General features: G+C 34.3%; 1 protein-coding gene across 50 annotated transcripts in view; it reads right to left on the bottom strand.

The window, feature by feature from the left end:
* Positions 1-15,159, bottom strand: part of MPDZ (multiple PDZ domain crumbs cell polarity complex component) — a 229,323-nt gene that overhangs the window by 165,301 nt on the left and 48,863 nt on the right. The gene's annotated exons all lie outside the window — the stretch shown is intronic.

Genomic DNA, 15,159 nt, shown 5'->3' with positions numbered 1-15,159 from the left:
TCCAAGGATGACAGACATAAATACAACCAGTTTTCATGCTTTCACATTTAATTTTGGTGGGATATATCAGAACCAGGGCTCTGCTTGCATAGCCTTCAGGATGAACATCACAATGAGAGCAGCAAAGAGGGGGTGTCAGAGGCCATCCAAAGCCACCCGTTGAGTTTATAGATGAAAAAAAATGAAGTTAAGTGACTTGTCCAAGGACTCACATAGTAAGTGCCAGATACCTTGACTTTAGTAGAGAACTCTTTTCAAAAATGAAAAAAAAAATTAGAGCAAGATCACGTGATTAAAGAAAATTTACATTCTGAATAAATTTCCCCGATTCATTAAAATTTTCCTCACTGGATGCCAAGAATAGATATAGGATCATTGATTTGGATCTGGAAAGAATACTTCAGATATCACTAAGCCCAAACTTCTCATTTTACAAACTTCTCATCTCTGAGAACCCAAGAAATTAAATAACATGCAAAATCACACAGGTATTTAGTATCTACAGCAGGATTAAGACCTAAGTTTTGCTGAATCCAAGTTCAGTGCTCTATAACCTATCCTACACTCTCAAAGTGTATGTCGAACATTTGATTTTGGGATGTCAGCAAATGTTTAGTCTTAATCTCTATTTTAGCTTTAGTACCTAAAATCATTTTTTCACAAATGTTTATAAAGGGAAATAATACTATCTGTATGACAATCCTAGGGAAATATCAGGGTTAGAACTCAAATCATTAAATGAACCCCAAATTTTTCCAGATGACCAAAATAACCAAACTTTAGTCCTATAGTTTATAGAATCAGAAAGTTATAGACTTGGAGTTGGAATGGATCTAGAAGATATCTATTTCAACCTATTAGTTGATAAAGAATTCCCTCTACTGACCCTTAGTGAATGAGAGAATGAATAAAACAACCTCCTGCCCCAAAGAGATGGTTTAAAAGCACCAAGCCAACTTGATTTGGTTTCTCAGCTAAGAGTAAAAGTATGACTTTCAGTCAACCCCAGATCCTAAATCCCATCTGGGAGAGCTCCACATAGTCTAGGAAGCTCTGTAGGGATCACGTTTCCTTCTGAAAAAGAAGAGTGGAATTTCTTTTTTTTTCCCTATCTTTTTTTTTCACTCTGCTGCCTCTGCTAAGGTGAAGACTATTTCGAACTTCAAATGGGTAAATTCTACATACTAAATAAGTAGGCAGTAGATTATTATTTTTTGTTGAATTTTCATAACTCTGCATTAGGGATATATGGTAATTTTTCACCTCTATATGTGGGACTGTTTATGATCTATGCCACTTTGATTGCATGGAGATTCTTTTCTTTACTTCACTGCAAGGAAACAAGAGAAAGGACACTGTGCCTCTCCAAGGAAAAAGAAGGCTTTTCTGAATCACACACACAGGCAATGTGTTTAAAATGCACACAGGACAACTTGCCAAGGAAGGAAAAAATTTTTTAATATGAGTAAAAGGAGGTGGAGGATGTAAACCTCATACTCAAAACATGTACAATGCTTCTGCCTGCTGTCAGCCTGCATTGAAGGTGGGGAATCTGACTCTAGAAAGACCTACTGACATGCAATGGGAGGGCCCTGCTCCCCAAATAAGAGCTTATCCAGGACTCTTTCTAGTATAATTAATATGTGAAGAACAGGATTTAAAGCTCAGCAGTAATTCAGCTGCAATTTCTAACCTGGAACCAGCATATGGCCAACTCTTCTTTGCCTCTTTATTTTTTTTCTTTCCTACTTTTGAGAAAAGGAATTCTGCAGAAAACTATGATCTTGTGAGTTCTAAAAGGTCCAAATGGCAAACTACTAGAATTCCAGGAGTCAAAGTTTATGCCAGATTTTGTAACTAGATGAGATAAAGAGTAGTAAATTACATACCCTTTGTCCATGGGCTATGACAAATTTTAAGATGAAATAGAATGAAAAGAGAGCAGAAAGCTGATCTCTCTGAAGAAAGTGCTTTAAGTTTAAGCCCATTTTATCCAGGGACTGAAGATGTACGTAATCCATTACTATTAGTTCTGTTCTTTAAGGATAAGCAGAACAAGTTGAACTCTTCTTTTGTCAGACATCCTTAAGTAACTTATGGAGTAACATTCCCTCTCTTCTACCCCCAATTGCTCTTCTCCAAGGTTAAACATCCTCACTCCCTTCAACAAATCCTCATTATGTCATAAACTCAAGGCCCTTCCCCAACCTGATTAACTTCCTCTGGCTATTTATAAGTTTATTAATCAACTATTTCATGTTAAACTTCTTAATAAACCCAGCAAGCAATACAACATGCTAAGAAGGCTTGACCAGAGTACAGAACAGTTAAATTCACATCTCCCTTGCTCTGGACATGATCCTTCTCAGAATCCTAGAAGAACATTAGCTCGACACTGGGGCAACTAGATAACACAGAGAGCCAGGAAGGGAGACAGGAGGTCCTGGGTTCAAATTTGGCCTCAGACATTCCCTAGCTATGTGGTCCTAGACAAGTCACATAACCCCAGTTGCCTAGCCCTTACCACTCTTATGCCTTGGAAATGATATTTAATATTGATTCTAAGAGAGAAGGAAAGGGTTTTTTTTTAATGACTCACATTCAATTTGCAAAACATTAAAACCTCATTTTTTTAATAAAAGCTACTATGTAGCTAGAATTCTTCCATTTTGTATCTGTGAATAGTTTGTTTTTGTTTTTTGCTTGAATGTAGAACTTACTATTGAATTCCATCTTATTGATTTGACCTGGCAATCTAACCTGTGTAAAGATCATTTAGGGACATTTCCAAAGTGGTTTGTGGGAAATCCTCTTCTTCTGGAAAGAAAGATATGGATATCACAATGTAAAACTATGTAAAAATAAGAGAGTACACAAGGAACAGAAGATGAGCACTAGACAGAGAAGACAGTCAATTGATAAGCATTTAATAAGTGCCTACTGTGTACTGCACTGTGCTAAGCAAGCATTCAGGATATAGAGAAAAGCCAAAGGACAGTTCCCTCCCTCGAGAAAATTATAGTCTAATGAGGGAGACAAAATGCAAAGAACTATGTAAAAACAAGATAAAGACAACCTAAAATGGAGTAATCTGAGGAACTGTTTGTTGACTAAGAAGCAAATATACTGCAAAGCTGCCCAGACCAGAAAAAAATAATCAATAGTTGATTACTCTATTCTTCATTAAAGATTTAGTTATCAAAATGCAAAAGAGTTCATTCTAAGCTGGTTTCTCCCCTTCATATCACGTTTTAATACATACAATGAGCTATAATACAGAATCTAATTTAAGATACAACAATTCTGTGAGTTCAAACTATACTACTCTCACCAATCACAAAATGAAAAAAAATTATTAAAATTTTTTGAACATTTAATCTGGTAAAAAAGAAAAAAGCAAAGCAAGCCCTTTCATTTATATTATATAAATTATATATAAATATATAAATAAGTTATTTATTAAAGGTACCTTAATTATATTATTATATTAATTATATTGAGGTCCTTTTAATAAATAGCTATGAGCTAGAAAAAAAATTAAAAGGGGATTATTTGATTTACCATTTTACAAATGAGGAAACTTAGGGTCAAAGAGATTATAATCTGGGCAGTCACATAACTAGTACATTTAAGAGGATTTGAACCTTTCTCCTCCCTATTCAAAGTCTAACAGTATCTACCAGACTAGGCTGCCTCTAGTGTGAAATGTGAAGAAGTGACACAATCTACATTCTAACCTGTATTTCAGAAGGTCCACTAATTGCCTGACATGCCAGTGATCTCTGTCATCAAATATCTTCCTTTGGTTGATCATTCAAGATCAATAAATAATATGTTCTTAAGACAATAACATCCAGGTAGCACAATGGATGGAGTGTTGGGCCTAAAGTTAGGAAGATTCCTCTTCTTGAGTTCAAAACTAGCCTCAGATATTTACTAGCTGAGTGGTCTGAGAAAGTCACTAAACTCTGTTTGCCTCAGTTTACTTATCTGTAAAATAATCTGGAGAAGGAAATGGCAAACTTCTTGACTATCTTTGTCAAAAAAATCCCAAATGGGGTCATGAAAGAATTAGAAACAAATGAAAAATTACTAAACAACCCTAAGATAAACTAAAAAATAAAAGCATAATCTTTTTATCTAAATTCTTGGGGGTGGGTTAAACTTTTTTTCTGAGATATACAATAGAATAGTCAGAAGAATATACACTAAGCAATATGGAATAGCAGACAAAGCAAAGGACTAGGAAATCAGAAGACCTAGGCACAAGGCTTCAGTCTATGACATGATAGCAAAGTGACCTTGCACAAGTTACTATTGAGGATTTCTGCACATGAATTTATCTGTAAAATGGAGATAGCCAAGACTGCCCAACTTAACAGAAAAGGTTATCATAAGATTCAAATGAGGAAAAAAAATTTAATTGTAAATTCCAATGGGTATTAGGGAGTGTGTCTGTGCCCATGCCTGAATCAGTGTAGGGAACTCTGGGTATGAAAGTTTATTCTACCTAATGAAGACCTGTAATTAGCAACCTACAACTGATTCATCAGTAGTCAGAGGCTTAAAGAACTGATTGGAGTATTGAGGTTAAACATGGTCTAACATCCAGTATTTGTCTAAGGCATGACTTGAATTAGACCTTCCTGATGCTAAATCTCTCTACTGTTATGCCATTTTATCTCTAAATGTACGTTGAAAAAAAAGATATTTTCCTTCCCTATTACATGTAATAACAATTTTCCACATACATTTTCTGAAGTTATTAGATCTCTACTGAATCTGTCCCTCCTTTCTCTCCTCTCTCTTCAAGATGATTAACAACTTGAACTGGATTACATGTATCATCATCCAAAATATGTTTCTAAATTGTTCACTGGTGTAAGAGATTATTCATATAAAATCAAAGCCCCCAAATAAAAACACAAATAAAATGAAAAACAGGAAGCTTTGATCTGCATTATGACTCCAACAGTTCCTTCTCTGAGGGAAGATAGAATTCACTGTGATAAGTCCTTCAGAGTTGTTCTGGTTCATTGTATTGCTGAGAGGCTCTAAGTCCTTCACAGTTGATCATTGTCCAATATTGCTTTTCCTGTGTACAGTGTTATAATGGTTCTGCTTATTTCACTCTGCATCAGTTCATGTAGGTATTTCCAGCTTTTTCTGACGTGATTCTGCTCATTGTTTCTTTTAGCATAATAATATTGTAACCATCAAATACCATAAACTACTCAGGGATTCCCCAATTGATAGATATCCCCTCAATTTCCAATTCTTTGTCACCACAATAAGAGTGGTTATAAATATTTTTGTACAGTAAGTCCTTTCTATTTTTTAATTATCTTTTTGGAATACATACCTAATATAGTGGTATTATAGGATCAAAGGGTATGAACAATTTTATTGCCCTTTACACATAGTTCCAAATTGCCTTCCAGAATGAATGGATCAGATCAACGCCACCAACAATGCATTGGTGTTCCAATTTCGCCACATCTCCTCTAACATTTATCACTTTACTGTCATATTGGCCAATCTGATAGGTATAAGGTGGTACCACAGAGTTGTTTCCATTTGCACTTCTCTACCCAAATTGGATTTAGAACATTTTCTCATATGATTATTGATAGCTTTGATTTCTTCATTTGAAAACTGCTTGCCCAAATCCTTTGACCATTTTGATTTGACCATCCTTTGATCAATTGGGGAATGGCTTATAGTCTTAGGATTTGACTCAGTTCTCTTATGTATTTGAAAAATGAGGCTTTTATCAGAGAAATTTATTGTAAATATTTTTCCAGTTTGTTTCCTTTCTAAACTTGGTTACATTGGGTTTTTGTATAAAAGTTTTTTTTTAATTTAATGTAGTCCAAATTATTCATTTTATGAATGCTGCATTATGCTATAATGTTATCTATCTCTTGTTTGGTCATAAATTCATCTCATCTCCATAGATCCAACAGGTAAACTACTGTTTGTTCCCCTAATTTACCTATGGCATCACCCTTTATGTCTAAATCATATCTATTTTGACCTTATCTTGGTACAGAGTATGAGATATTGGTCTATCCCCAGTTTCTGCTATACTGCTTTCCAGTTTTCCCAGCAGTTTTGGTGAAACAGTGAGTTTTTATTCTAAAAGTTGAGATCTTTGGGTTTATTAAACACTAGATTGCTAAGGTCATTTAGCCCTATGTATTATCTATCTAATCTATTCCATTGATATACCATTCTATTTCTTTGTCAGTATATAATGGTCTTTGTAAAGGGCTTTGATGATTGTTGTTTATAGTACAGTTTGAGATCTGGTACTGCTAGGTCACTTTCCTTCATTTTTTTCCATTAATTTCCATGATATTCTTAATTGTTTTTCTTCCAAATGAATTTTATTATTTTTCTAGTTTTATAAAATAACAATTTGATAGTTTGATTGCTGTAGCACTGAAAAAGTAAATCAATTTGGATAAAATTGTCATTTTTATTGGCTCAACCTACCCATGAGCAATTAATATTTTGTCAATCATTTAAATTTTGATTTACGTGAAAAGTTTTATAATTATATTCAAATAATTTCTGTGTTTGTCTTGGCAAGTAGATTCCCAAGTATTTTACATAGTCAAGTTATTTTAAATGGAATTTCCCTATCTCTAGCTGGTGGAATTTGTTGGTGATATATAGAAATGCTAGTGATTTATATGGGTTTATTTTGAATCACAACTTTGCTAAAGTTATCATTTCAACTAATTTTTAGTGGATTCTCTAAGTATAGCATCACATATCTGCAAAGAGTAATAGTTTAGTTTCCTCACTGCCTACTTTAATCCTTTCATTTCTTTATTTCTTCTCTTACTGGTAAAGCTAGCATTTCTAGCATAATATTAAATAATACTGGTGATAATAGGCATCCTTGCTTCACTCCTGATCTTACTGGGAAAGTTTCTAACTTATCCCCAATACAGATGACACTTGCTGATGGGTTTAGATAGATGCTATTTCAAAATGTACTTATACAAATATTATCATTTCTTTATTGTTATTCTCTTTAAAGCTATTCCCTCATTTCAACTCTATCCAACAGATAACACAACACAACTCCTATTCCCTGTATTTCTTTTCCACCTCCATCTCAGCTGCCTTATCATGATAGAGAGGCAAGCTTCCTCTATAGCCTCCTCCTCTGCTTGATGAGTCCTTCTTTGGAACCTCCACTTTGCAAAGCACCCATTCCACCCAAGCTCACTTCCAACCAGGCTCAGCTCTTGACTCTTTAGATGGCTTTCCACCTAGCCCCCACAAGGACACTTTTCACCACATATTAAGCACTTAAGATTCATATTTCTCTCTCTCTCTCTCTCTCTCTCTCTCTCTCTCTCTATATATATATATATATATATATATATATATATATATATATATATATATATAGTGACTTTGGGTTCTCAAAGAGTATCCAGTGCCACACAAACCCTATCTAGTCCAGCAAAGTAGAAAGGCTTCAAAATGACCAACTGTATGCCTTCCTTATCACAGTGACTAGTGCACAGATGTGATTAATAAATGCTTCTTGATTTAAAACGTTTGGCCTTCAACGGTGGAAAGGAAACAAGACTGATAGTTAGTGGGGGAAAGGGCAACTGGGAGTGGCAGTTGGGTCTTGTGACTAGCACTTCCTTCCTGCCGGGATGGGAGTTTCTTCCTGGTGTTGGAGGAGAGAGGAGCTTATTCAGCCCAGTCTGGAGTGGCATGCTCTTCTTGGTTCAGCCCCAAGACACAGGCTTCTGAAGGTTAGAAATGTTCTTGTTTGCTTTTGTCAACTGCTAAGATTCTGAATTAGACTAAGCAGGACTGATATAAAGTAGACAGGAGTGGGAGAACCCTCTGCCAGCCTCTGGGCCTGGCCGAAACTCCTTTTCTTACCAAGCAATATTCACTCTCTTCCCCTTAAACTCCTCCATACCCCATACAAACCTCAAGTTATCCCCTGTTTTCCAATCCTCCATTTCCTTTCCCAATAAATATTACACAACTAATAAGTATTTTCAACTATAAAAGCTCATAAAAACATTTTCTAAAGTATTTAATCTGTGTGGGTAAAAGAAGTATCTACCACATCAATGAAATCACAAATTATTAAGTATTAAATCATTATTATTATTGCTGCTATTGTTATTCCTATAAGTGCAGAATTTTGTACAAATGTTTCTTTTTTCTTCATAAACCATCACACTAGCTATACAAATTGAAGAATAAATATATATAACTATTCTAAAATGCAATACAGTCTATAAGACCCAAAAATAGCTTTCAGATTACAAATGATTCAATGACTTTATCAGCTAGAAACTACTGGGGATAAGGAAAGCTAAAAGGTTTGGGAATCCTCTAAATGATTATTTTAAAGCATTTTTATTAACCCAAATATACAATATATACCTGCACCTACATGTATATATGTATATGTTATACTATATGTGTATGTGTGCATTTTTTTAAACAATCTTGTTCTGCCAAGCCTGGTTTTTTATCCTAAGCCATGGCAACTTCAAAAAGTCTGCCAGCAGACTCTACACATCTCAGGTTGAAGCAGATGGCATGATGAAAGCTGCGACAGGCTGAGGATCCCACACACAAGGTCCTAACGTCTATGATGTGTTTGCATAGAGAAAAAAATATTTGGACTTATGCTATGGTGAGCCAGGATGAACAAACTATATGCTGGGAACAAAGTAATCAGTCCTTCAAAGGTACTCCATGGTATATTAGATTAATTCTCATTCCAAGGGAGAACACTCAGAATACAGCTTGTTTCCTCTGGCTCAATTAATTACAATATTAAGATCACTAAGGAAAAAAAGTTCATGTTAATAAAGTAGGTTTGTTTTTAGTTTGTTCATTGAAAAGTCATTCAATTCATGCTTGAAAAATGTTTTTAGAGGTTAGGTTGGCAAAGACAAACTAAAAAGACAGATATTAAAAAATTAGCTGCATTATTCTACCAACCAAGAAGTTCTTTTAAAAATATTAATTTACATCACAAAGCACAAGATTAGGTACTGCATTTTTAATATAACTGCAAAAGATGTTATTGGTAAGTCAACAGTCTAGTGTATACTCTGGAAGACCCAGTTTAGATGAAGCAAACTTAAATGGAAAGATGGCAAATATCTGGAATTGGAGGCTATAAAAAGAACCAATTTAGCTAATTTAGGACCTAAAGTTGATAAGATTCCCCAAATAATTATCAGATTTTCATCTCACATTTGCCTCTCCCTTCATGAATCCTTCCCTGATCCTCAGTCAGTAACTATAATTTTCCACCTTAGACAGTATAACATTTTAAAATCAATAAATGTCTATTAAGCACCCATTATGTGCCAGGTTCTATTCTACAATCAAAAAGATTATGTGATAAGAAATTTAGGACTGGAATGAACCACTGAAATCCTTGAATCCATCCCTCTCATTTTATTCATCATGAAATCTTGTATACTCTAATTCTGTTTCTGTACATTATATAAGAGCAGTGAATCAGCCTCATTTAAAACTTGTATCTGCCTGGTACATTACTACAACAGTTATTTAATAAATGTTTAAATTTGATAAGCAGACGTAACTTTAGGGTGGTCTTGAAGACTAGATTTTTTTATTATTATTCATCTCAATACATGAAACTGATATCCCAAATCTTAAAAAGATGTCTTTTTAATTTATATGGGCAGCAAACTGATACAATTTATGTGTTTGAATATGGAAAGGTTCTGTTTTACTTCCCTCTGCTGGATTTAATAATATTATGATGCAAAATACAGAGATGTTTATATTCTTGAGGTACAATATCACAGGTCTGGGAAAACTCCAAGAGTTCTCAGACTTAAATTCCCTGAGATTGTTCTTCATAAAAACAAATTAGGTCTAAAAGCCTCTTTTCCAAGCTGTACCTTCTGTGACTACATAACTCAGCACACAACTATTTTGACTTCCCCGCTGAAACAACATAACTACAAAGCAAAATTATTCTTGATTTTTCTGGATATAAAGGAGGATAAGAGCAAGTCAAGTCCCGAGATACTCTATCTTGAGAAGGTACTTTTAATGTATCTGAAAATAAAATTTGGACCTCTACCTCCAAAGTCATTAAAATTTGCATATCCCCCTTTGATCCAGGGACATCATCACTACTGGGCATATATATTTCAGAGGTCACAAAGAGAGGAAAGGTCTCACATGTGCAAAAATATTCCTACAAGTGTATTTTCTTATAGCAAAGAACTGAGGAGAAGAGGGCAGGGAGTGGGTATCTATGACTTAGGGAATGGCCAAACAATTATGGTATACAAATTACAATGTGCGATGTGCCATTAAAAGGACAAATAAAAATATTTCAGAGAAACCTAAGAAGACTTGTATTAACTTACATAGAAGGAAATAAACAGAACCAAAAGAATATCTACATGATGTCCTAATCACACTAATGTAAAGGAATTTTACAGATGGAATACTGTATCTAGAGTCAAGAAGATTTAAGTTCAAAAGTCATCTCAGACAATCACTAGCTGAGGCACCCAGAGACAAGTCAATTCACCTCATCTGCCTTAATTTCCATTCACATGTAAATTTAGGATGATGACAGTACCTATCTCTTAGGGTTTTTGAGAGGACAAATGAGATAATATTGATAACAAACCTTAAAGCACTCATTTATATATTTAACAATTATTAAGGAAGACAATTCTGAAAGATATTGGACTTTAGATGAATTTGGTGACCACATATACTGGCAGGGAACTTGAGAATAACCTGGAGTCAATTAACTTAGTTGTTTCAAAAAATATTTGGATACTTACATTTCAATATAATTTATTTCCTATGTATATGACATTTTATTTTATACATTTAAAAATATTACTCTGAAAAGGAGTCCTATACATAGGCTTCACCGAACTGCCAAAATGATCAAGGATAAACAAAACAAGGTTAAGAACTCCTGATCCAAAGATATATATAATGAGAAAGAAATTTTCAAGCATGAACAATGCACTGATTTATTTCGCTTTACACATTTATTTGTTACCATGAAGGACTTCTTTGAAGGGCTGAAGTGGAGTGGGAATGAGAGGAAGAATGAGGGGATAATGTAGAAATGCAGACAAATGAAAGGATCAAAAACATTTAAAAATAGATCTAGAAGAAATAAAGGGTTATATTTTGCTACCTTCTAAAATTTAACATACACACACACAAAAACCAAGCTTACCATTTCAGTTGCAATGTTTTTGCTCTCCTTTGTATAATGAAATGATTATGCTATTTGGTGATTGTTAAATGTAGTATAAAAATAAATTTCAATGACATTACTGGATAATAAACATATTGGAAGAGTTTGTCTTAAATATGTTATGGTATGAGAAGCTCTCTCTTAACCTTCTCTTGCCAGTTTCCATAGCTTTTCATATGCTTTTGCTTAGGCATATTGGCTCCCTCCTTTATTCCTACATTCACAATAGATATAAAGATGATCTTCTCCAAATACAGAAATTTTTAAAAGTTCCTTAACCTAGACCTATTTCAGAAGGTTTATAAAAAGACCACCAAAAATAATTATTACTTAATTGCACAAGATACTTCATAACCTACACGTTATCCTCAATCTTCTCTCACACCCCTACCCCAGTCCAATTTTGTTGCCAAGGCCTAGTGGCTTCCCTATTTCAACATTTCTCTCATACAGCTCCTTCTCTGCCAATATTGCCAGCATCCTAGTTCAGGTCCTAACCATCTCATCCTTGTACTATTGCAATAATTTGTCTCAAGTTGCTCCCCATTCCAGTCCATCCTCCACTCAGTCAGCGAAATTATCATCACTTTAAACCTGAAGTCTAAATCAAATTAACTCTTTATTCAATATACTCCATTAGCTCCCTTTTGACTTCAAAAAATCCTATTTGGGGTGTTCAAAGCTCTTTATAACCTGGACCCTTCCATACATCCATACACACAATTTTCCAGTCTTCTTAACCTTCTGCTGTCTCATCATCTTTGATCCAGTGGCACTGGTCTCCTTTGCTGTTCCATGAAGACATTCCATTTCTCCTCTCTGAACATTTCTCTATCTTCCATTGCTAGAATGATCTCCAGCTTCATCTCTACCTATACTGGCTTCCTGGATTTCCTGCAAGTCCCAATTAAAATACCGCCTTATAGAGGAAGCCTTTCCCAATTGCTCTTAATTCTAGTGCATCCCCTCTGTAAATTACTTCCCCATTTATCATGCACATACCCTATTTCTACATATTTGTTTGGTTTTTACTTTCCCCATTGTATTGTAAACTACTGGAGGGTACAGACTGTCCTTTGCCTCTTTTTATATCTTCAGTGATTAGCACAGTGACTCACACCTATTGGGAACTAGACTCCATTCTATAGAATGAGAAAAGAATGCCAAAATTCCTGTTTATTCTAAATTGTTTTGCTTATAAGCCCGTCAATTTTTGAATTTACAAATAACCTACATCTTTTAAAAAGCCACAAAAAATGCATCTTTTTAATCAGTGTCCATCCTTAAGATATATGGGAGCTCTGATGCCTTAAAGCAAGAACAAGAGGAAATGTGATTACTTGGATGGATTCACTTTACTCAAGATATTAAAAATATATGAAAATACAAAATTCTATTTATGCTTCAACTATCCTGTTTGGGGTTTTTTTTTTTTTTTGTCTTGTTCTGTTTTATCATGGAGGGAGTTAATGATATTAGCTATTTTATATTGGCCAGGCATCAGTTTTTCCAGAAATACTTGGTATAATTATTTTTGTCTCATGAAAATATCAAACTGAATTTCCTGAAGCATTTTAGGCAAATTATCATGTCTACTCTTGATTGTTGTGTTTTTCTAAACTTATTTTCTAAGCTTATTATTAACACCATGCAGAGTAGGAAGAAAATATCACTGTTGCTGATGTGTATTTAATGAATATTATGCATATCAATGAAGAAAGCTAAAACACAAGCAAATCACCAAGAGTTCAAGAATATTTAAATACTTTGTGACCTTGAATTTTAATACCGTAACCTCTATTAAAAATGCTAACTTTATTTAAGTTCCTAAGTATAGGCTGTTTATATGAAGATCACAAATCGAGATGCTTCTTCATACTTGAAGGATCTGTTATTGCATTAGTATATGAAATAACATATTTCCTTTACCAAAGCACATTATAACTGCTCTATAACCAAAGAGATAGCCCTTCAAACCTGCCGAGTCTAAAAAATCCATTACCCTGTGCTCTGCCTTATGATGTAAGAACAATCCTAGAACAAGAGACAAAGAATGAGTTATGAGACCTGATGATAGAAACCTTTCAAAGAAGGATTGAAATGAGCACTTAGAGTTTAGGTTCTGTTCACATAGTCTTTAAGAGTCCAGGATTATCCATGAGGCACATGGAAGTCCCAAAGATCTTTGTATAGTATATCTGCTTAAATTTCTCTATTGTTTCTTCTTAATTTTTTAGCTTTAGCAGTATAAGAAATAAAAAGTGAAGCCTGCTTGGGAAAATTTGTCGTGACAGGTGGACCTCTAACAAATGTAGGCTTTTTTTTTTTTAATCTGCACCTTGTCTTTTCTTGCAAAGGCAAGAAATTTGATTATTTTGTTGTGAATTTACACAAATGCTGCAACCAACTATTTGGAATTGTTCCCAAATATGAAATGCAAAGAAGAATGAATTTATCAAATGCTGAAGGTATTCACTAAAATACAGCACTAAAAATGATAGTAATCACAGAAATTTTTTCATACATAATAGGCACATGTTTTAAGTTTCAGACCTAGGGAAGCCTCCTTTTCCATAAATCTTTCAGTAAAATACTGATTAGAGCACAGCTCTGATGCATTATTGAACAGCCAAACTCTTGCACAGTAATTGATGGTGGCACTCTGATTTAATGATCCTTATTTTTAAAGCTAATTAAAGAAATTGAGTTGCATGTTCAAAGGGGATTAGCTTAATGTGACGAGACTATTTTGGACATAAAATGGCTCCTGGCTCCTGAATTAAATGATAGACAAAAAGGAACAGAAAGCCTTAGGAAAATAAATATATTCATTTTCAGGTGCAGTAGGAATAAGTTATATGTTCCTTCCTCCATCCTTTCAAAAAGGAATTTGAATAGAAATAATTGTAAGATTTTAAGATATCCTCCAAGGTCATTTTTACCATACTCCAATATGGCCATCTGGACAGTTCTTTTTGTAGTTTGAAAGAAAAATTTTTATCTCATCAAAGCCACAGTTTAACAAAATGTGTTAAATTACTTCTAACATCAGCCATCATCAGGGAAAGGGTCATTGGGTGGTTTCTTGGTTATCTATTGATAAGAATTCCATACCACAAGAAAAGCAAAGGAGGGACATAATTTTGAAGAGCTTTTGCTATTAATGGCTCTGGACTGGTTCCTCGATCTCAATGCTTGCAGGTGCATCATAGCAAGTGGACTTTGAGTGTGTTTATTTGTTTTAACTCCTCAAAACTAAACAGGATCAAGTCTTACTTGAACAATTCAGGGTAGAGAAAAAGTAATTCTTCACTAAATTTCTCTCCTCAGTGATTTAGTAGTATTATATATAGATATACTATAGATATTCCAAAAAAATTTCACTTGACTTCATGGGCTTTATTTGGTTTTGGAATCAGAGAAGAAAGTTTGTTTTTTAAATCAAAAACACAGAGTTAGGGGCCTAATTATAACCTGTGAATCCTTGGGGAAAATTATTGACCCTCTCCAAAAATGGGAAAATTAGTAATTTTGCTATCTATATCACATGTTTCAATGAAGTTCAATGCAACAAACATGTACATAACTCCTACTATACTGCAAGGCATAAGTAGATAAAGAGTCTTAGAGTCAGGATGACCTGGGTTAAAATGTCACCTTGAATACACACTGGATACATAACCTTGAGCACAATTAACCTTTCAGGGTCTCTAGGCAACTATCTAACATTATACAGTAAGTTGCAGATATTCATTGCTAGGGGGTTTCCTCACCTGATAAAATAACATGCTGACCCCAAACCAAACCAAACTAAGGCATGAAAGATATAAAGATTTAAAATATTTGGGGCTGAATTAAAGAAACTTACATTTTACTAGGGG

Source organism: Monodelphis domestica, chromosome 7 (genome assembly GCF_027887165.1).
Source record: "Monodelphis domestica isolate mMonDom1 chromosome 7, mMonDom1.pri, whole genome shotgun sequence".
In the NCBI taxonomy this organism is placed as follows: Eukaryota; Metazoa; Chordata; class Mammalia; order Didelphimorphia; family Didelphidae; genus Monodelphis; species Monodelphis domestica.
Note: the sequence above shows the minus strand (reverse complement) of the source record. Positions and strands in the feature narration are given on the sequence as shown.